The sequence below is a fragment of the Polistes dominula genome, unplaced genomic scaffold (assembly GCF_049000335.1).
Source record: "Polistes dominula isolate Pdom_NZ unplaced genomic scaffold, Pdom_raw_medaka contig_168, whole genome shotgun sequence".
Classification (NCBI taxonomy): Eukaryota; Metazoa; Arthropoda; class Insecta; order Hymenoptera; family Vespidae; genus Polistes; species Polistes dominula.
In genome coordinates, this window is record NW_028301024.1 from 1645838 (window position 1) to 1669495 (window position 23658).

Sequence of the window (23658 nt, forward strand, 5' to 3'; positions counted from 1 at the left end):
AACGGGAAGAGAGAATATAGTGTTTTAAATACTATTTGGTAGTTGGAAGTGCGGTAACGTATTATAAAAGATGTACAAGCAATGTCAGATGAGTCTTGCATAAACGTCTTTGCAAGTAATGTTTTATGAAGCAAGATCGTAAAGAATTTTATAGCAAACTCGTATTCGTTGGTCGAGCATACCCTCTTATACCGCGTTACCTTTCTCCTATCTTTTCTTAGGTTAGTCTTCCTTCTTCTTTCATCGCCAAACTCTTTTCAGACGAACGAACGAAGTACTCCGTTAGCAGCGATACTAATTCTAGCATTAATGTTCGTCGCCTTTGCAGGGGTTGGGGGTTGGAGGTTGGAAAGAGGTTTGGTAGGGAAACGTTTAACTTCCATGCTACTTCTTATTAACTTTTTAAATTCGAACGGGAACTTTACAATCGAGGAGAGAGAGAGACGAAAGAAACGAGTTAGGAGAAAATTATCTTGAGACTTCGGCATTATGCTTGGTCCCGACAATCGAGTTCAGAATGTGTTTCTGAATGAGAGAGAGAGAGAGAGAGAGAGAAAGAGAAAGAGAGAGTAACGTTTGTATAATACATAATTTTGAGTGACGTACGAAGGACACCGTTTATTTTCGAAAACGTATCTATAGTTTCAACGATGACCACCTATAATCATATAAAGAATCATATATGGAAATCATATAAAGAAACAACGGAAGAAAGTTTGTCTTTTCGTGAGAATCTTAAATACATGTTATATATCTATATGGTATATTTGTATACGTGTATCAAGAATTATGGAAATATCTTCTTCGTGCGTGAAATGGTTTTATGAAATATTAATTTTTTTTAATGGAAATTTGTAGAGACATTTATGTGGTACACATATTAAATAAGAAAAAATAAAAAAGGGAGAAAATTAACACGATGGAATGTTTTTCAATCAGAAACGTAGTTGCGTCCCTGATATCGTCTACAAGAAAGAAAGAGAGTGAGAGAGAGGAAGAGAGAAAAACCGCGACTACGCGTTACAGTTGCAGTACAATGCACATGCACTTGCCATCGAGGAAAGGTAGACGGCCAGCGACCTTGATGCGCGTGGTTCTCGCGTGCCCGAACCTTTACGAAGATACACGAACATTTCCGAGTAGAAGTAGAGGGAGTGAAAAGAGTGAGTGGTCCACGAGAGTAAGATGGGGCTCTCCACTTTCTGTTCCCATCCCATCACATCTCATTGGATCTTCTTGTCCTTTTTTCCCCCTTCGTCTCACCATCTCCTATCGTTCCTTTAGTCGCTCGTCTGACCTGCCGCCACGATTCTTCCTTTTCCTTTTCTTTATCTTTTTCTTGTTCTCTCCTCTGCCTCTAACAACTTCTCTGTACAAGTTCTCGTGCCTGGAGCCTCACGGAAGCTGAAACAACCTATCCTATCTTGGATAGTCAACCTCATGCTAGAGTTGCTAGGATGGGACCGGTATTTCAAGTTAACCGGCCCGTTCAAATCCAGTGTCCCTCAACTAGTTACATTTCTAAACTCTTTAATATAATATTTTCTATCATTTAAATTCATCATTATATTCGATTATTTTCTACAATTATTTTTACAGTTTTTTACAATTTATAGGAATATTATATTAAGAACAAAACTTTTCTTTAACTTTTATATATATATATATATATATATATATATATATATATATAATATCCTATATATATATAGGATGCTCCGGCCACGCGTTGCTGTGGCTTTGTTATAAAATGTTGATTGAATATAATTCTAAACTATTTAGTAAATTGTAACAATACATAAAATAATAATACTCGGGAAAACATAAAAAGCAAGGTTAGTTATGCTATATGTAAATCTGAAAACAACGTATGACGTGAATATATCGAGATAATTGAATTGTGATATAGCGCCATCTATTGAAAACTTAGAGTATCTAGAGACCTAGATAACCTTTAAATAACAAATCCTTAAATTAGCAATAAAAATAAAATTGAATTAGGTTGAAATAAATTACACAAAATAAAAAAAAACTCATTAAGATCAGTTCAGTAATTTCGAAGTTCATTGCAAACCAACAATGTGACACTGAATTTTTATATATAAAGATATATTTTGTATTCTACCGATCGATTGTAATTTTTTCATTTTTTATTATTATTTAATAATCCATATTTGATAGATATTTATTTAAAAAAAAAAGAAAAGAAGATAACTTTCATCATGTTTTTATCCTTAACAACAATTTGTATCTATTAGATCTATCGTTATTTCTTCACTTTCTGTTTTTTATTTATTTTTTTGTACTCGACATTTATTATAGATTTGTTTTAATTTAATTATTCGCGTTAAATTTTTGAATGCAATCATCTTTTCCAATAACATAATAATTCTTCGTACATTTTTCAACGAGTCTATTAATATCTGTCGATCCTGAAATTTCAGGTGTTTAATGATCGATATTAACGCCAACGTTAGATCGATATCAAAATATCAATGATTTTTCTTACATAGCTTTATCACGCATTTAAAGTTATATATATATATATATCTCGTGGATATTAATAATCGATCAAGATATTAGGTAAGTTCGTTCTGGCGCCGGCATTCCCCGTCGGTTTAATAAATCTTCGTCGAAAATTGATAAATGTTCTTCCTGGTTGAAAGGTTGTTGTTTAGAGGAGCTAACTATAAAATGCCAGATGTTGACTTTGTTTCTTTTTCTTTCTTCTTTTTTCTTTTTTTTCGTTGTTGAAAGTTGCATGGTATCAAGAAACAAAAAAACACAAGTCTCACCAGCTGTCATTGACTCGTGAAAAAAAAAAGAGAACGGATAAAAGTTTTTATCCAATCTTTTGATCTTCTAGAAAAGATCGAAGTACGTGGGCCCCGGAAAAGAATTTTTCTTTCTTATTTTAATGCAAATGTCATATAAGTTTTTCTTTTTCATATTTTAAACGAAGTCTTTTTCTTCAAATGATATAAAACTGTTTCGTGGTCGATGTTTATTCCTTCATCGATATCATGATTGCTAATGTGATTGTTTTATTTTGAATTTTTTCCACCACTCCATCGACCTTTTCCAGTAATCAGTCGATGATAAAACGAGGTACGTATTTGAAGTTTCAATTTCTAAATTGAAATTGCTCGAATCAAATTTATTCCACACCGAATGATATTTACTACGTCATTTTCATAATATGTAATCGTAAATATTTTTATTTACCTGAATCGCACTTATCTATTTTTTTTTTTAAATTTGTCAAATATATCGAGAATTTCTACTTTATTTTTGTTTATTTTCAAGACATTATAATATTTGTTCGAATAAATATGAATAATAAAATTATTTTTTTAATTATTCTACGACGTGTCATCTTTCGAATGAATTTATTAAGTATCGACAAATCCTATCGATGTAATCAAAGTTATACGATTTTAAAAGGATTTATAGGAGAAAAAATACGAAGAAATTTTTTCATCGATCGAATAATATACTACCACCATACGTGTATGAATTTGAATATTTTATCGACAGAAATAACGATACAAAAAATCATATATGTCGTTGAAACGTTTCCTCCGGAGATTTGCTTGACGACTTCGTAGTGAATACTCGGAAATGCGTCCGTTACGAAACTCTCTCTTTCTCTTTTTCTTTCTTTGGAATTTTCTGAACCACGATAGAAAAATGATTTTTCCGTTTTACATCGAATTGAGAAAATTCCCGAGCCTTATCGAGTATATCGAAAGGCTTTTTCGATAATCGTCTTTTCTTCCAAAAGCTGGGAACTGCACGTGGAAAATATTCTATGTTCCTTCACGAGTTATTTTTCCTAAGTGTCTTCTTAGATTCCTTAAACGTTTGGCTCATGCTTCAAAAGAGAAAGAAAGAAAGAAAGAAAGAGAGACAGAGAGAAAAAGAATAAGAAACTAAGAGAACGAGAAAAGGAATCGATCATTCTACTAAAACAAATCTATGAAATTTTTCTTTAGGTATAAGATAAGTGCCGATGGTAGATCTAATATCTCATGCTTACCCCTCGTTCGATTGTGTTCGTAATAAGAGAAAGGAAATATTTTCTTTCTCTTTCTTTCTTTCTCACGGAGCAATTTCTTTTTAGAAATTTCCACTTTTCCAACTAGAAGTATGCAAGATGGATTCGGAAGCCGGAAACTTTCGTCAAATCGCGACTTTTCCGCGAATTTGTCGACGCTGGAAATTCGAAGGAAAGAGAGAAAGAGAGAGGGAGAGAAAGAGAAAATAAAAGAGAAAGATAGAAAAGAAAGTTAAGAGATCGAGCCACGTTACTGCGGTAACATTCAGCAAATAGTCGAGATCCTCGACATCTGATATCGACAGGGGTGAGATAACTTATCGCGAGCAGGTCATACGTTACGTTTTTCTCACGAATGTTGGATATCGAAGAAACCCTCCACTATTTCCACCTCCACTTCCTTTCCTTCTCCTACTTACCGTTCTTCCTCTGATTCTCTTCCTCCTTCATTTCTCGCGAGTCGAGTTTCTTTTTCTTGGTTTTCTCCCCTAACTCACATTCGAACTCTGATGCGTCGTCGGATAAGCAAGGCGAGAAATTACGTCTCGTTCTACGATTCTTTCACAGTAGCAGAGGAGAAGAATGAGTTAAAGAAATAGAAAGAAAGATAGAGAGAAAAGAAAAGAGAAACGCTCGTAAGACTAAAATTTCTTAGCAAATTCGTTTTCTTTATCCAACTCGCACGTTCAATGCAATTACCTAATGACGTAATGACGTTTCTAACGATAATTAGAGTATTATCTTTTATTACGGACAAGACTCCTAACCCTCCGCTTCTTCTTCTTCTTCTTCTTCTTCTTCTTCTTCTTCTTCTTCTTCTTCTTCTTCTTCTTCTTCCTCATCTTCCTCTTCTTCTTCTTCTTCTAGAATTCCTTACATACGTCCAACGATGGAAATTGTTAAACAAATTTCACGCCGTCCAACTTGACTAGTTCCCAACGAAGCTACTCTCTGTTTGTTTCGTTACAAATCTAGACGCAAATCCGTTAGTATTTCTCGAATCAAGAGAAAGAGAGAGAAGAAGGTTTGTTTGAATGGCAAGTTCGCACCTTTGTAGTAAATCAAAATGTATAATTAATAATTCGCATTTTGTAACATTGAATAATAGCATAAATTACATTAACGCGAGAAATGTATTACAATTTTATCATCATCATTATCGTATAGAATTTTTATTCAAAAAATGAAGATTAGAATGAAAAAAAACATCAAAGAAAGGAAAACCAATCGGAAAAAAAAAGAAAAATATTCGAGGAATGAATGAAGCAATTTATTTTTATCAAAACTATATAACAATAATGAAAAACAAAAAATTAAAAAAGAAAGAGAAAAAACAAAATTGACAAATAGAACACGCTATCTTTTACTATCGGCACTTATTATTCTAATCGCGTAATGCTAACCAGATAAAAAAAAAAACACACACACACACTACCTCTTTTTTCTTTGATATTTTTTCAATTCCGAGAAAAATGTTCCGATAACGTGGTCACATTTTACGTATGCATGCAATGACAGTACGTTTGTAAATTCGTGGTGTACTGCTGCCAGCTTGACACGGATCGCGAACGCGTAAAATTTCTATGGATATAACGTATACGACGATATTCCTATCGGCCGATCCATGGATGATGGATATAGAAATGGATATGAGATGTACATGCATACGATATTTGAATATCGTTTCCCCGTGCATTCTCAAATGTCTCATGTCCCGCTAGCGCGCGATTTATCGAATTAAAATCCTCTTCTGTATAGATATCACTATTTGTTAGTCTATTTATTCAAATAATAACTCTTTGTACTCGAGAGGTTACTCCAGATCATCACTTACCTCTATTTATTATCTCTAATGAACAACAAAAAATAATTTAATATTAAAGTAATAATTTGCCTTATTTTCAATAAAAAGAAAAATTTATTTTTGTCAACGTTATTTTGAAAGAATGCAGGAACAAATTGAAAACTTGACGATTATAAAGGCTAATTATTATCATATTATTCCGATTACCGCGTAACATCAATCAGAAAAAAATACTTTTTTTTATATAAGGAGAATAAAAAAAAACCAAATTTATGAAACGATTCAAAGAAAATATATTAAATGTGATTATTAATTTTATTTTTTTGTTTTTTCAACTCTCGATCAAATCAAAATTAACCCTTTCACTACTACGGGTGACTATAGTCACCCGCCACAAAACGACACCCGCACACGACGGGTGACTATAGTCACCCGTCACACGATGCCACCTATACGCGACGGGTGACTATAGTCATAGACTATAGTCACATAATTATGAACACAAATCATTTTGTTTCTAAAAGTAATGTCACAAAGTCGTTTTTGAGACAAAAGGCTCCGAATGCTAAAGACTGCGCGCGCTTAATGTTCCCACTTTCGGTACGGCGCTCCGTTCTAGACGAGGTACTTCGCGGCGAGGCCCACCGTAGCGAAAGGGTTAAAATACACATTTAATAATGCCAAAAGAAAAGAAATCAGATAAAATACTTATTTTATTTATTCGAATAAAATGTAGGATATTGAGAAAGTATTATAAATTTTTATAGTATACTCTCGATCATATGGTACGTTTTGTCAAAACAGTTAATTGCAATAGATGACAACGCGTTGACCTTGAAGGGGAGATTCCATAAAGGGCAAACTTCGAAGAAATAACTGAAAAGAAGAAGAAAAATAAAAAAGGCTGATCGTAGGATTGGGGGAAGGAGAAAAGTAGCTAACCGAGTCGGATGGTACTCGTTTTTAAAGGTGCAAAAATGAGTCAGCAGTAAAATGAGACGATAGGCGAAAGACATATATATATATTCCTGGTCGTCCTTCGTAAGAGTTAGCTTGGAAAGGAGCGACAATGATTCTCTAATGGAGTCGATGCACGCGATCGTTGCAAGCGAGTGCATTCTCGGACTCGTGTAAGACATGCGCGAGGTCTGTTGGTTGTATCCAATATGTGCATCTATTACATCCTTTACCACAGCTGCATCTACCGTTCCCATATCCAATCAATGGACTGCCCTATACAGGATAACATTTATTTGTAATAGTTTGTTCGACAAAGAATTATTATCATTATGATTATTACACGCTCGTTCGTATGTACACCTAATTACCTACCTACTTATGAGCTTTATTTTTCTTCTCTCTCTCTCTCTCTCTCTCTCTCTCTCTCTATTTCTCTCTTTTTCTCAAATGTGAAAAATAAATTTCATTCAATATTTTTGTTTAGAATATTATAATATCTATATGATTGTAAAATATTAATAAACTGAATAATAATATATACCGAACAATATTAAATATGATATTCGTATTAAAATATGTAACAGTAGTAATATTGATATAAAATAATTTTAACGATAATATAATCGTATATATATATATATATATATTAATGTATTATTATCGTACATATGGGATAATTTTAATTAATTCCTTTAAGTGTCATTATCCTTAAAACCAATAAATTGCAAATGATAATAATTAATTCCGTGATTAATTAAAATCCATCGTTATCGAAAAAAATGAAATCAATATTTCTAATTATCGTGACACAAAAGTATGTATATACGTACGTGTACGTATGAATGTATCTATGTAGATACGTTAACTATTAGAAAAAAAGTGGAAGCAAGAAAGAGCAAGTATATAACAAGACGAATGAAGTCGGTCATTACTCCGTATCGATTATTCATTGTGTATAAAATTGAAAAGGCAGACGGGTTGTTTCGTTAGAGCTGTCTCTCGGCATTGTCGTTATTAGCATCGTCATGAATGAGGACGGACTCACGCTCCGAAGAAAATATGATGATACGAGTTTAATTTAGCGATCAACGTCATCTTCCCCCACCTCCACCTCGTCCTAACGACTTAAAACCCGTCAACCTTACGAATTTATTTCTCCCCTTTTATTTTACATCCTAACACGTTATTTCTTATATATTCTTGGTCAACACAAGATAAATAATCGGCAAACTTCATTTGCATGTTTAATATGAAACGATATTAAACGAAATAGCACGAACATTAGCACAAGTAAAGAGGTTCGAGTCTAACTCTACAAGTTGCTCTTTATCGAGATAGTATAAAGCAATAAGAAATAAGTAAGTATCAGGTAGTATAAGGACATAGCTTGTAGAATTGCAATGGATTCCAAGAAGTTCCATTCGAAAGAATGTCGATCGTCGACTTTTCTATATCCTTTTTCTCTTTAGATCTTTCTTTATCCTTGGATATATTTTAAGAGACAGGAATGTTTGCTCTTATCATTCTATTCTTTAATATAATGGTTATTATATTATTACTTTTCAAGATCGTTGTCCTTGACCGATTAAGTATTTTCATTATATCATTGGAAAAAGTGGTACAGATTATGTTAAACTTTTTATTATGACAATAAGTAATTCTAGAAAAGTGTAAATTTTGTTCGTTCTAGAAATGTGTTTTTTTTCTGTTCTTTCTTTTTTCCTTTTTTTTCTTCTATTTAAACCGATTAAAATCGAGGTTATGAAAGTGGAGTGATCGAGAAAATAAAGTGGAACGTCTCTCATGTGTTTTTCGTGCGAAAGGAAACGGGCATTGGGAGGAAAAGCTGTGAAAGGAACTAGAAGGAATGAGTTTACCTACGTATGAACTATCGATTCTTCATTTTCCACCTATAATTGCAATTTGCCATTGCTGCTCGCAATTACCATTGGCATCTTCACGTTCGCGTTCGCGTTTACTGCCACTCGATCCTGAATTCGCTAATGAGAATAGCTGTTCGCTTCGGTTTCTCTGTTCGCCACTCGTCTCTACCTAAACCTTTACGGCGTAACTTTGCACGAGTCTGACCTTGTTATCGTACTCGTCAAATAATAATCGCTTGAAGTCGACTATTTGGCGATCGATAAAACTATTCTTACTCTCTCTCTCTCTCTTTCTTTCTCTCTCTCTCTCTCTCTCTCTCTCTCTCTCTAAAAGTTTGCCATTAAAATAAAAAAATAAAAAATATTCAATATAAGAATAATAAGCAGAATTTTATTTTATCATTAAATCGATTAGAAAATAAGTCAAACAATTTATTATAATATAACAGAATGGAAACGCTATTGAAAGTTAAGTTTGTCGGTTGCACATGTAATAGTTTATATAGAAAAATATTTGTAATGAACTAAAAACTATTTTCTATTATTATATCGTTGATTGATTAGAATGAATTTCAAGATTCTAACTATATACATAATCGAATTTTCGATTAAAGAGTAAGTACTAGGAAATAGTGAAGTTTCGTCTTGATTAACCAATGAAAATTGTTAGAAACTCAAATTCTCATTCTCTCTCTCAATCTCTTCACTTTTTTAGAGTTAGTATTTAGCTATTAGTATAGACATTTTAGCTTTGTTTAACGATTGAGAACTAAAACCAGTTTACGAGATTGGATGTTTGTGATTTGAAAACGTATTTCCTTTATATAAAGAGAACTCAATTGGGTTTATGCGATCGTTTGCCGATTTAATCTCAAATTTGAAGCCTTTAGTAGACGTCTAAGAGACGAGATTTATTAAAAAGTATATTCATCCTTGACAGAGAAACATGTATCGAAAGTCTTTATTTTCAGTCTTTTTCCTTTTAACAAGTGAACGTTGTGCGCTGTTCACTTTATGATAGTAGAAAGTAAAGAATAGATCGAGAATACTCTATTTGGGATAGGAGATGTGCATCGATTTAAAACTCCATTATAATCCTTCCCTTCAGGAAGATTTCTTGACTGAAGGAAAAAGCGGTCTTTGTTAAGATTATGTTCTCCCAGACTCGATGACACGACTGAAATGCTTTGCTACAGGTTCATAATACCGTATACTATTTAAACACATACACATACACACAAATTCATGTTTTTTCACGTATACAAACTAAATGAACTTTGAACTTATCTTTCTTTATAAGCGTATCAAATAGTAAAAAAAATTAAATATCAAAGAATACACTTTATACAATATTATTAGAAAAAATATGTTAGAATATATTATATTAAAAAATGGATCGATAATATTTTACGTTATCGAGACTTATTTAATCGGAAACCTAGTAAGAAGTTATACGGTTAAATGATATTTTTCCAACAAGTTTTCCCAAAGAAGAGGTTTTATAACTTCGTTAGTTGATTCTGTCTCTACCTCCATTTTTATCCTTCCCGTTACTCACCTAACATCCAACCCCTTGCTATCGAGTTCTGCTCGATTAGGAGAACGACCTAGCATTTTTCTCATAAGCACGTGTTACTATGTACTTTACCTTTATCATCATTTTATAAATAGATCCTCCCTAAATATTTGGTTTTAAGGGGATGCAAAAAAAAGAGAAAAAGGAAAAGAACAAAAAAGGAAAGGAAACTGAAAGAAAAAAAGATTACATGGTTAACTTTTTTTTCTGTTCCAGTGCTTTTTCTATTCACTTTTCTGCTCTTTCTTTTTCTTCTTCTTCTTCTTCTTCTTCTTCTTCTTCTTCTTCTTCTTCTTCTTCTTCTTCTTCTTATGCATTTATTTTTTTATCTTTCATAGAATAAACATTTCGTTGGATTCAGCCAAGGATAAAACTTTACAGCTTCGCGGTACCAACGTAAATCATCTCTCTTCTCCTATAGGAATGCAAGTTTTCCACGGAGACCATCTGTATCTTTCTCTCTTTCTATCTCACACCTTTGGAACTATGCTGAAACGCTCGTTATTTTGATAGAGAGAAAGAGAGAAAACCTGTGTGAGAGAGTGTGAGAGAGAGAGAGAGAGAGAGAGAAACTGCAATGTACCCCTTGCCGTCTTTCCTTTCTCGTTGTTACTCGTGTAATACCATTTCGAAGAACGGTCCCGCTCGTGAATATGAAAGTTTAACTCGGCAAAGATAGGGTCAACTTAGAAGTTTAATGACGTTGCAAGTCGCGGTTATACTCCTGTCGTCTTAGACATATATACACATATATTATATATATATATATATAATATACATTTATATACATAAAGATCCGTATCTCTTCCTTGCTTTACAACGACCTGAACAAAGAACTTCGTGGATATTCTCAGACTTTTCCAACTTTTCTTAAGAGTTTATTATTAAGGGAAGTAGAATGAGTATCGAGGTGGAAGGGAGAACGGAAATGGTCTAAAGGTTAATAATCGTAAATTCGAAACTGATGTGAGTTTTCCATTTTCTGTAAAAAACAAAAATTATCTTGCATTTCTAAAAAGTATCATTCAACCATGTCGCATATATATTTATATATTACATTAAATGTATTGAACGATAAAATTATTTATCCTATCGAGAATGAAGAAATGAATACGATGTTAATTATTGTTAAAAAAAAAAGAAAATTCTTATATTATATTTCGATTAAAAATGATCAATTATTTTGTAATGATATGTTTAACGGTAAAAGTCATTTGTCTTATTTATGATTTATATGACATTTGTAGTTATTGGGAATCATTTTAATCTGGACCAATCGAGAGAGTTCATCGAGAATGTTCGAACGTAAACAAGGAAGATTGGAGTAACAAGGTGCCGGGAGGCTTGTTGCATGTGCTTTTGCACATTAACGCTTCTCAACCGTCTGATAGTATGAATTTTCCAAGGAAATACGTTGCGATGGCAGGGATGACGTAAGATTGCAAGTGAGGTAGTAAAGAGAAATAGAGAGAGAGAGAGAGAGAAAATCAAGAATCGCAGAGATCAGTAGACAAGGTGAGACAGCCAAAGCATTTGTGAAGATACCGAGAAACGACTGGGTGATAGAAGGAGAAAGAAGAAGAGGAAGAGGAGGAGGAGAAGGTAGGAACGGAGATAAACTAAACGTCAGCGAATTTTCAAAGTTCCCTACTACCTCTTCCTCTTCGTTCTCTATTCGTTGTCTCATTCTCTCCAAGATTTTCTTAGTCCAGGTCTAGCCATCATCCTTCGGCACAACGATTCAAACGCGTTCCTTCTCATATAATTAACTCCAACTTGTTCGTTAATGAACCGATCGTCTACGTCACGCTTTTACTAAAGAATCTAATTGGTTGTTTGCTAAATTTTCTCTTATCTATCATCGATGTACCTTGAAAATGTATATTGTAAATTATAATTTATCGATTTATTTCATATTTTTAGTTTTCTCTCTCTCTCTCTCTCTCCCTCGCTGTCTTTCCTTTTGAGCATTTTTTTTCAAAACGAAGAAATAACTACGCGTTTTACACCTCAATTAGAACTACTACATTCAAAAAGACTCATAAAATTAATCGTAACGGGCAACTATTTACGTGCTAGAGCTTTAAATTTGATTACATTTATGAAGCAGAAGATTAGTAATCTTGTTAAGACGATACACGTTGCCATGTATGCGTCATGTATAATATATAATATACAATATTCCACCGTAACGAATAAATATCTTGTGCGTTGTGTTATAGGCTGTTGCCTTTTCTTTTTTTTTCTATATCTATCTAGCTTGGCTAATTGACTAATCAAAGGGCAGAGAAGAAATTTACTGACGATTTCTTTGAAGTACATTTTACCTGATTGACAGAACTGCTTGATAATGATTTACCTTGCATGCTACCATGATGATTTTTCGAATGTTATCTTTTCTTATTTCTTCTTTCAATACTTTGCTCTATTCATTATTTACAAATGGTTATTAGAAGTTTTTAGTTTTACACTTAACACTTTATCTATCGATTTTAAGATAATTTGAAGAAAGTTTTGAAAAATTCATAATCTGAATGATAAAAAAAACGGTGTTTTTCTATTTTTATTTTATAATCCTTAAATAATATATTTTATGTGCAAATTATATAAAGTAAATTTGTATTACTAAAAAAATAAAAATAAAAAAAAAGCCCATATGCATTAAAAATTGAAAAGCCGATTAAATTGCTACCGATCGATAATCTAAGGCAATTGAAAAGCCTTTCAATAGGTTTCCGGTAGATAAAGCGATCATTGTCATAATACGATCAATTTTAACTCTTTGCATTTTGAGTATAACTACGTGAACTCACATTAACCCTTTATAATCCAATTTTTTTGAAATATTATTTATACTTATATAATTATGTTATAATTATTGCTACTTATATTTTTTAATATCAAGTGATAATTAATTTTAATGTAATAAAATTTAATATAACTTAACAAATATACAAATTATTTTATTAAAAAATTAAAATTATTTACGAAAAAATTAGAATTAATTAAGATGATAGCAATGATATTGAAAATGATTAATTATATCTTATATAAAAAGAGAAAATATAAGCGAAAAACATTTTCCTTCCTCTCTCTCTCTATCTATCTTTCTCTTATGTTCTCTCTCGTTAATAATGCAAATCTGTCGACTGTCTCACAAACAGAGAAGAAAAAGCTGCGGATTCGTTCGAATTCGCGTCAAAATCATAAAATCGATACAAATAATAGTCCTTCTAAAGCCACGTATATGCATATACTATATGCACATATATAGAGATACAAATGCACAATATATATAACTATATACTATTCAAATTCAATTAAAACTAATCATAGGACGTGTTATCGAATAATTTGTTAAAATTTGATGCTCATCGTTAAATAGCGCAAACATTTTTTTCAACGATACGTCTCATTTCAATATTATCTCATAAAATTTTAATTAAGCAAATAATTACCGATCTTTAACGAATTCTAATAATTTAACTTATTAAATGCTTATCAATGTCAATAAGATTTGATATAATTAAAATAAAGAGGAAAATTAATTATTTTCCGACAAACAAACGCAATCTCATCTTCGTTTTTTTTTAACACGTTAAATCTTGGAGCTAATTTAAGAAAATATCCTATAAGATAAAGAATTTTGTGTAAAAGAAAAAAGATAGAAACAAAAAGAAAATCTATCATTTAAAATCAATTTGTCTTACTTTACTACCAGTATCTATATAATATCTTTCTTAAACGTATTCGAACGATAAAACGATGATGGCTTTGAAACACGTGATATCATATATACAAACACACATACACGTATATATACAGAGAAATATGTATTGCTCTTAAAATGGATGGAGGAAGGTTCGGTAGATGCACTTTTAACGGTGCAACGTTTGCTTGACTTTGATGTAGCAACGGTGTTACATCCATCGTTCGATCGATCATCGACAGTCGAGCATGAATTAGCAGATATCCGAATAATACATTTGCATGGAATACGTGATGTACTTTCTTCTTCTATTACACTACTACTATTTGTGATGCTTCTCTCTTAAATATTTTTTTTCGATTAAAAAATAAAAAAAAATAAAAAAAAAATAGGAAACAAAACATTTGTACGTGTTAATGAGAAAAATTTTTTGGTTATTACATGATTTTTTTATCCTCATTCTAATATAGATCTAAATGTTGGAAAAATAATCCCCTAACCTTAGAAAAGTCGTCACAATCGCGTTCATTCGATTCGTTGAAAATCTAAGAGTTAGTAAAAAGAAGCATGGAAAATATAGGGGGGGATAACTTCATAAGTCATTTCAAACGAACGAATTCATGGTTGATTTAATTAAAAGTAGATAATTAGTCTCTTACCAATGATAAAACGTAATTTAAAGCTTGACATTAAAGCACTGGATGATTCCACAAAAATTCTTCATTTCAAGCTTTTAAGTCTCAGTTAGGTTAAGCGTTATGTAATTGGTGAGTACCTACAAACGATTTGTGGCAAATGTGTATAAAAAAAAGGAAATTAAATAAAAGAAAAAGATGGAAGAAAGTTAAAAGAAAAAGAGTGATTATCAAAAGTTTACAAGTTAAAAACGAACTACAGGAAAATATTGTTTTCTTTCGATTTTCCGAGTAATTAAAATCGGCTTTGAATGTTAAGTTTCTGTAGAAAGAATAATAAAGAAAGAAAGAAAAAAAGAGAGAAAAATAAAAATAAATAACAAGTAGATAAAAAGAAAAAAGAATAGAAAAGAATAAGAAGGAAGTGATTATTGAGATAAATAATTCTTGGAAAGGAAAACTTTTCTACGATTTTCCAATAAAAAACAAAAAAAATCCGTTATCGAACTCTCTTAGAATTTTCCAAGTAACGATTTACGAATTAGGAATTGGCAACAATTGTGTGGATTAAAAACTTTCGTGTTTCATGATCGAGAAGACAAGAAGAAAATATATTTCTGGTTGAATCGACTAAAAAAGTTTGCTTGTAAGAAAGAAAAACAAAAACCATAGATAGAGAAGAAAGCTTTCGAGATCTGGACCGAGAGAAAACGATCGAAATAATGTCCCGTGTTTAGAGGATAAAGTTAAGTTAAATGTAAGGGCCTCAAGGTGTGTGGCGTAGCAACGGTAAAAAAATGGCTAACACTACGAGATAAAGGTTTAATACGTTACCTAGAAAATCCAATTTCGTGGACCGTGCTTTCCTCTCGCGTGCTTTTTCTTTAGAATATCGTCCAAGTTCTTTAACGATTTTTTAACGTTAAGCGGGCTTTTATTCGAGTCGACTTGAAAAGTAAGTACGCACGATTTTTCTAGGTATTCGAATACCTTCGAATCGATTTTCTTACCGTTTCCTCTTTTTCGTTTTCTTCTATTTCATTTTAATTGTTGTTTACACTACACATCTCAACCTTCATATAATTTATCATATTTCTTGCTTTTTACAAGGACGTTAATCGAGCTAGCATAAATTGATTCACTTCAGTCCCTTTTCTAATATAACTGTATGTATATATATATGAGTCGACCATCAAAGCTGGAAAGACAATTAACGTAATCGTTTCTCGTGTATAAGGTGAAACTATTATAACAAGTGGGTCAAACGACCTCCACCGATCGATCCTTAATACGAAAAGTTGAGCTATCGTTTCTCCAGCTGGATGGCTTTAAAGGTGTGTATCTTCGATACAATTTTGGTACCAGCATGAAACATAGAACGAAGTTAGAACATGCGATCAGATCTAACAAAGTAGCTAACTTTGACAACAACTATAAGCTAAAGGCTAACATACTTCGAATATGGTTCCTTTAAAAATTTTACTTTAATGATTGCTCATATAAAAGATTAGAAAATCCAAGAAAGCAAATATAATTTAAAAAAAGAATAACAAGCATAATTAGAGTTCAATTAACATAAAGCAATGTATTAATTTGTTCTAAAGAACAAGTGGAAAACGAGAAAAATGTAAATCATCAATGTCGCTCTTTTCCCTGATATTTCCATCGCTTACTTACGTTACTTTGTTAAGAAATTAATTTCGTTTCTTTAATCTCTGCTCTTAACAAACCTCCTTGATCTTCTTCTCTAAATTTATTTTACATATGATCTTATTTCATTCTATCGCGGTTTCATCTCATTTAAAAGGACATCCTTAGTCTCATCTCTGTTTCTTTCTTTTTCCAACCCTCTCTCTCTTCGATGTATTATTACATTAAACCGAGCTGACAATGAGACAATTGCCAGGTTGTAGTTAGAGAACGGAATGTGTTCACATTCATACATTCGCGTCCGCGTCCATCCGTTTTCAGTCGTGCAAGCGAAAGCTTGTGCAATCTGGAAACGTTGCAATAAGTAAGCTTTAGGTATCCAAGAGAAACTATCGTGTTCAGCTCATCTCCAGCTCGTAGTCAATTCCTGCGTGCAATAGGGTAAACAAGGAAAGAGAGAGAGAGAGAGAGAGAGAGAGAGAGAAAAAGACAGCTAGAGATAGTGGGGAGAAGGAAGGTGGGTAGAAAAGGGGGAAGTAACGACGACATTCCGCGTCCTTCGCAAGGCGACTCTCGGTCCTTTGTGAACGACGAGCAGCAGCAACACCGTCGTCGTCGTTGTCTCATTGCCTTTCCCTCTACATATCTTTTTCATATACGTAGATACACACAACACACAACACACATACACACACACATACATACATACATACGTGCTTACACTCATCACACACACTTCTAAGCAATATATACAACACCACTAGCTCCGTTTCTCTTTTTCCTCGCTTTCCTCCTCCTACCCCTCTCACTATAGTTCGACCTTCCTTCTCTTTCTTTTTCTTTCTCCCTCATTCTTCAGAGGAGATTTTTGAAGCGCCATTACGTGTAATGGTGCAATTTGTGTAATGGTTCTACTCGGGCGTTTCCGCCGATCCTCGGTTAATCCCGGCCACGCGAACAACACGCGATCGTCGAGCGAACCCGACCGACCGGCCGACGAAGCGTGGAAGCTGTGAGTGGTAAAGGAAGATCGACTGGTTGCCTTCTTTCTCTCAGTCTCTCTCTCTCTCTCTCTCTCTCTCTCTCTCATATTCTCTCTCCATCTTTTTCTTTCTCATGATGATGATGCTGGCTGGTGCTGCTGGTGCTGCTGTTGGGTTGCGTCTCTTGTGCGTGCTGGACCGACTCGCGGCTACTTTTTCTACTGCGGGCCTTGGAAGGAGACTGTGTAGAGGACGAAAAGAGAGTGTGAGAGAGAGCGAGACAAAGATGGAAATAAAGAGATGGAAAGAGACAGAGAAAATGCTGGGAGGCTTGACCCCGCTAAGAATCTCACATCTGCTCTTCCCCTTCTTCTCTTTTTTCATCTCATTCTTTCTCTCTCTCCCTCTTTCTCTTTTTTTTGTCTTTTTCTCTCGTTCTTTTTCATTGCCCAGGGACTAATTTACCGACTACGCTTCTCGCTTCTACCTGCCACAGCACAGCAAAATATCCAGAGAGAACCACCACCGAGAGAGAGGAGAAGTCTTTCCCCTTTTTTTCATTCTTCTTCGCCCTCCTCATCGTTCCTTCTTCTCCTTCTCCTTGTATCGTAGCTCCGTGGCCTTTTCTTCAAGGATCGCGCGAACGAGCTCGAGATTTATCTTCGTGTTGGGAGCCCAAGAAATCGTGGCTTTCATTATATCGTCGTTTTACTTTCAAAATTACGATATACCTCTGTAAGAGATAAGGAGGGGTCTTTCACTTCTGATCATCGATTTTCTCGGTCGTTCATTGGGAATTTTTGAAAATATTATTATAATCGTTACTTCATATCTTTCACAACAACTCACGCAGTATTTTATTTTCTTTTCCTTTTCCTTTTTTCCTTTTCCTTTTTTTCTTCTTCTTTTTCTTTATCTAAAGAAACTGAATTATCTCTTTTTTTTTGTTAAGGTATAATACATTTGATAGCTTATGAAGTATTTGTTTTTTTTTTTGAGCAAAGCGACGAATTAATTAATATGATAAATCGTCATGGACATGTTATTTCGAGTATGTTACTTAAAGTCAAAAGTAATTTTTCTAAAATGTAAGGTAGGGAATATTTGGGAGGGGGGGGGGAGAAGCGAACTACCATAGTCATGAATCCGCGCGTACTCCAAATCGAATTCTCGTTTATTCTCTTACCCTGTAGAAAAAGCTAGATTTCTCTTACGATTGGTTCGTAAAAATAGTTAGATGGATTTATTGTATATGTTAGTATCGTATAAAAAATATGGATCGATAGGGAGAAAAGAAGATAGAAATAAAGAGCGCGCGAGTGTGCGTGTTGTGTCTGTGTGTGTGGTTAGAGAGAAAGAGAGAGATAGATAGATAGAGAGAGAGAGAGAGAGAGACAGAGAAAGAAAGAGAGAAAGACATACAAACGAGAAAGAAAATAAAGTTTAGAAGTGTGATTCGTCATCGTGTAAAGAAATTTTACTCGCTCTCAAAGTCTCCTTTTCGCGTGTTCGTAGTTGTCACGGTCATTCGACACGGTGACGCTCTTATTTGCTACGCCTAAACCCGCTTTGTGTCTCGCTTCCTTCGTCTCCTCTTTCTCTTTCTATGTTCGTTTTTTATCATTGAACAATAATTTGTTTGACGCGGAACTGTTATTAATCCTCCTTGAAAAAAAAGAAGAAAAAAAAGAAAATAAAGGAAAGAAATAGATGACAAATTAAAAAAAAAAAGAAAAAATCGACCGATACTTTGATCGTAATACAACGTATACATAGTACTGAATCAAGGATAATAATCATAAGAGGGATTGGTATTACGTTAATTCAAGGAAAATTGTGAAGAATAAAGTTTTACGCGGATTGCACCCAATTTGAAAAGAAGAACCATTTCCCTTTTTTCTTTTTCTTCTGCTTTCTCTTTGACCTTTTGTTGCCTTTTCCCTCTTCGCTTTTTTGGCAAGAGAGCAAATACGTAGGTAGGAGAGAAGAAAAGTAGAAGCGAGAAAAAAAGAGAATAGATATGTGTAAATGTATATAAAGAGAGAGAGAGAGAGAAAGAGAGAGAGAGAGAGAAGTGTAGTCGAAAAAGATGGTGCAGAGTAAGAGTAAGAGTAAAGAAAAAAGGAAAAAGAGGGGGAGAGAGAGAGAGAGTCACCATTCAGGTGAGGTACCTGCCTGTGAGCACTGAACTGAATAAGCGTGGCGACGGCGGTATCGTCTCTTTAATTCATTAAAAGTTTACGCATGACGTTTTAGATATTTATCTCGGCTGCCTCTTTTATCCATCATAACTCCATGCACTTTGAGCTCGGCTTCAGAAGCACGATTCAACTTTTCTTTCTACGCCTCGGTTGTTGTTCCTCTCGCTTTCTTGTTTGCATTTTCCACTCTCTCTCTCTCTCTCTCTCTCTCTCTCTCTCTCTCTCTGTTATGCTTTCCTTTTTTCTTTCTTTCTCTCTCTCTCTCTGTCTCTTTCTTTCTTCATTACTTTCTTCTTCTCTGTTAAATTTACGTTTTTCCTGTCCACTCCCTATTTTTATTTGCCTCCTCTTTGTTGGCTTCTTTTCTTTCCTCTTGCTTTTCTCTCCATTCCTGTTTTTTTCTCTGTCTTTCTCTCTTTCTGTTTCTTTTTTTTATTTGTTTGTTTGTTTGTTTTCTATTTTTTTTTTATTGAAAACATTCCGAGTAAAGCTACATTTACGTTCATGGTTTCCATCCTGACTTTGTGTGCTACTTCTCGTTTTCCCATCATGTTTCAGTGTATACACTATTGGTCTTGATCAGCACGTGGCAGAAAGAGAGAGAAAGAGAGAAAGAGATGAAGAGAGAGAGAGAGAGAGAGAGAGAGAGAGAGAGAGAAAATAAGAGAGGGGACTTTGCGGTTAAGTAAGGAATTAGAAAAATTGGAGCGAAGCTTATAAGTTGCACACGCACAAATACGACTGACTGACTTTCATTTCTTACGTGGGTACCCTACTACTCTTTTTAATTATCGGCAAAACTCATGCTACGAAGTGAAACCTTTTCACCTTCTTTTCCAACCTTTTCCCTTTTTCCCTTTTTTTCTTTCTTTCTTTCTATTTCTTTTTTTCCTCATTTTTTTTCTATGACTTCTTTGGAATCTCCAGGACGAGGTGGATCAGCTGCAGGTACACATGTTTACTCGAGAAACAGAACAAGTAAAAGAAATGACGAAAGAAAAATGGAGAAAGAAAAAGAGAAAGAGAGAGAGAGAGAAGAAACAAAAATAAAAAGAGAGAGAAAGAAAGAGAAATATGTTATTCCGATGATATTCGATTCGCACTGAAAGCAAGTCTTGGAACGAAGGACGAACGAGTTCTCTCGACCGCAACCTGCCGTTCTGCTCCCGCTGAGGGAAGCTCAGCCGGTTTTACAGGTTCAAATTGGCTAGCCGTCCATATTATGCCTGCCATTATTATGCCTCTTCCTTCTTCTACCATGAGCACTCGGTTGTGGCTTCGAAATTCCATCCGCGATATAATAAAATAAAAGAACAATAACAATCGACGAAAAACGGTGCCGATTCGCAAATAATTAGAGACGCGTTTGCGCCTCTCCTTTCTCTTCGCCCCTCCCCCCATCCACTCCTCGCTCTCTTTTTTTTTATCGGAGAAGAAACTACAATTCGCCGACTTACTTGGTTGGCCATTCTTGGTAGAGGTGCCCAATCTCGTCAGCGAGACACAAAGGTCGAAGGAGTGAAAGGCGGCCCTTTTTTTAAGATAAACCATTCGCTCTAATTATTGTTATTATTATTATTATTATTATTATTATTATTATTATTATTATTATTATTATTATTATTATTATTTGTTATTATTATTATTATTATTATTATTTGTTATTATTATTTGTTATTATTAAAGGGACCGCGAATCGTTTCACATCGAATTGCTCTTTCGAATCTATACGGCCTGATAATTATTTTTCGCAAGAGAGAGAGAGAGAGAGAAAGAAAGAATGAGAAAAGGGGTCGGGGGAGGAAAAAGAAAGAGACCACTTTCCTCTCAATGGTTTACGAGATATTTTAATAATTTTGCGCTAACGAGTACGCTAATTGGGTTATCAGAGAAGTAATTACAGGTCACTGTAGAAAAATACCTAATTTGCAGCTCGCACCAATTATTATGCTAGCGTCTTATCGTTCTAAACCCTCGTTACCTACGAGCCAAAGGTGGTTAATCTTTTTTTTTCACTTATTTTTATTTTCTCGCTACTTTATTTCTATTTTTTCGCTTTTTTTAAAATTATTTATTCTCTCTTCTCTCCTTATTCTTTTATATTTGTTTTCTCTTCCCGATTAGTTAGAAAATCGGTTAATAATTTTCGACTTACATTAATATGTATATTAATTATAATGATAACACAAGGATTATACGGTATTCGCTATAATGGTAATTAAACATCGATCATTTTGAATTGGTGCACGTTGAGAGATATACTTGGCACAATTCACGAATACGCCTAATTATGGTCCTTACAAACCAGTAAATACACGCTATCGGTTATTGTCAACCATTGTATTAACATAAACGTATTTAATTGGTTCGACACTTGCTGTTATCCATTAAGTCTATAAATTTTCTGCTTATACTACCTACACTAATCAGCTTATTCCGAGAGATGTAATATCGCAAACTATGTGGATGATTCTTTTTATATTGCGAAATAAATCCAATTTCTCTAAATCCTTACCCAAACCACCATCATCCTTCCCTTTAACTCCATTTTATACTCTATAAGGTTTTGCATTCTTTTTTCATTCTTGATTATTCCATACGTGTAATGTTTGCTATTAAAATACCGATCTTTACATTCCTAGTGTACCCTTTACCTTAAAATTTCTAAAAATCAGCCTAATCCATGAGCATAAGCATTCTATGATATCGTTTATGCATGAAACATAATATATCTGTACTTTTAACTTAAAATATATATAAATATATTTTAGAATCAGATATTGGATAAAAGTTGGAACGTGTAGACGATAAAATTAATATGTAGTTCTTTCTTTATTTTATTTCCTGTTTAAATACGCTATCGTAGACGATAAAATTAATATTTAGTTCTTCATATATTTCATTTCCTGTTTGAATACGCTATCGATCTTGGTGAAAGGAAACTCCACTTGAAAATTGGGGGGAAACGATATTCCGTTGTTTAAAAAAACAACGAAGTTCCTTTATGCATGATTTCACTACGATCTTTATCAAAAACAAAAGCTGTATCCATTGGTTGACTAAGGGGGGAGGATCCTTCTGCTATTGGTCGATAGTATTCAAAATCTCCTTTCCTCTCCAAAGGGGTGACACTTATTTATGATATAAATATGTGAAAGAAACTAAGAAATCGAGTCTTTAGTCTTCAAGTCTTAGTCTATCAGTTCTTAATCTGTATCAGTCTGTATATCTGTTTGTCTGTCAGTGATCCCATTCGTACGATAATTATCGTACCCGTCATATAATTTGAAGCATCTGCAATACTTCATAAGTTTGTCGTTCTTATTCTAGGTTTCACAACCGAATAAACACTTGGCAAATTAATTTTAGGTTTCTGTATACTTAAATAACATAATATTAAAATTACATGCATACCAAGAAATTTGTAATTTTTTATTAAAAAAAAAAATCGCATATGGCAGATATTTAGTAATGAGAAAAGTGCATGGCAATAAAAGTTTATGTTTAATAAATCTATCTAAAGTCAAATAGAAAATTAGGCCTCTCAAAATTCTTTTAAAATCTAGGATTATTACCTGTACAGGTAGGATGCGCACTAGTAAAAAGCAAGACCTACCGCCAGCCAAGTAGTGCAGGTTCTAACCGAAAGATCAAGAAGAACGACATATCAAAAAATAAACTTACCCACAATTATTGTTTTCCCGACGTTGCTAGCTCCCGGACTATATATGCAAAGTTTAGAAAGAAAGTATTGGGAATTATAATTTTTTCAATTTAATTTAAATAAAAATATAGTATTATTACCACAACCCACAATTCTCTCTCGAAAACGTTGCTAGCTCCCGGACTAATACTATTTTTTATTACGAATGCGGGGACATATTTGGTACATAATTGGGGTCCAGGGGCAGAGCTCCGGCGGAGGGTTGGGGGGCGGAGCCCCCCACCACTCCACAAAACAATATTGAAAAAGTTAAAAAAATTTTAAGTAAATTTATTTTTTTAACAATCAAACACTAATACAGCACATTAATACAACACATCAATACAACACATTAATACAAATTGCGAACAATCAAGTACAAATTAAACAACATTTTCTAATTAGTTTTACTACCGTTTAAATTAATTGTTATGTTCGAACAATTTGAGAACGAGATATTTAAATTTTGGAAATTTGTTGATGATTGTCCACTAGAG

At 33.6% G+C, this 23658-nt stretch overlaps 1 long non-coding RNA gene across 1 annotated transcript in view; it reads right to left on the reverse strand.

Moving 5' to 3' along the window:
* LOC149031964 (uncharacterized) overlaps window positions 1–16424 on the reverse strand; it is a 50862-nt gene extending 34438 nt beyond the window's left edge. Inside the window, exon 1 of the long non-coding RNA XR_016177128.1 lies at window positions 15459–16424. This is a non-coding gene — a long non-coding RNA (uncharacterized LOC149031964). The remainder of the gene's footprint in view (window positions 1–15458) is intronic.
* Window positions 16425–23658: the final 7234 nt, after the last annotated feature.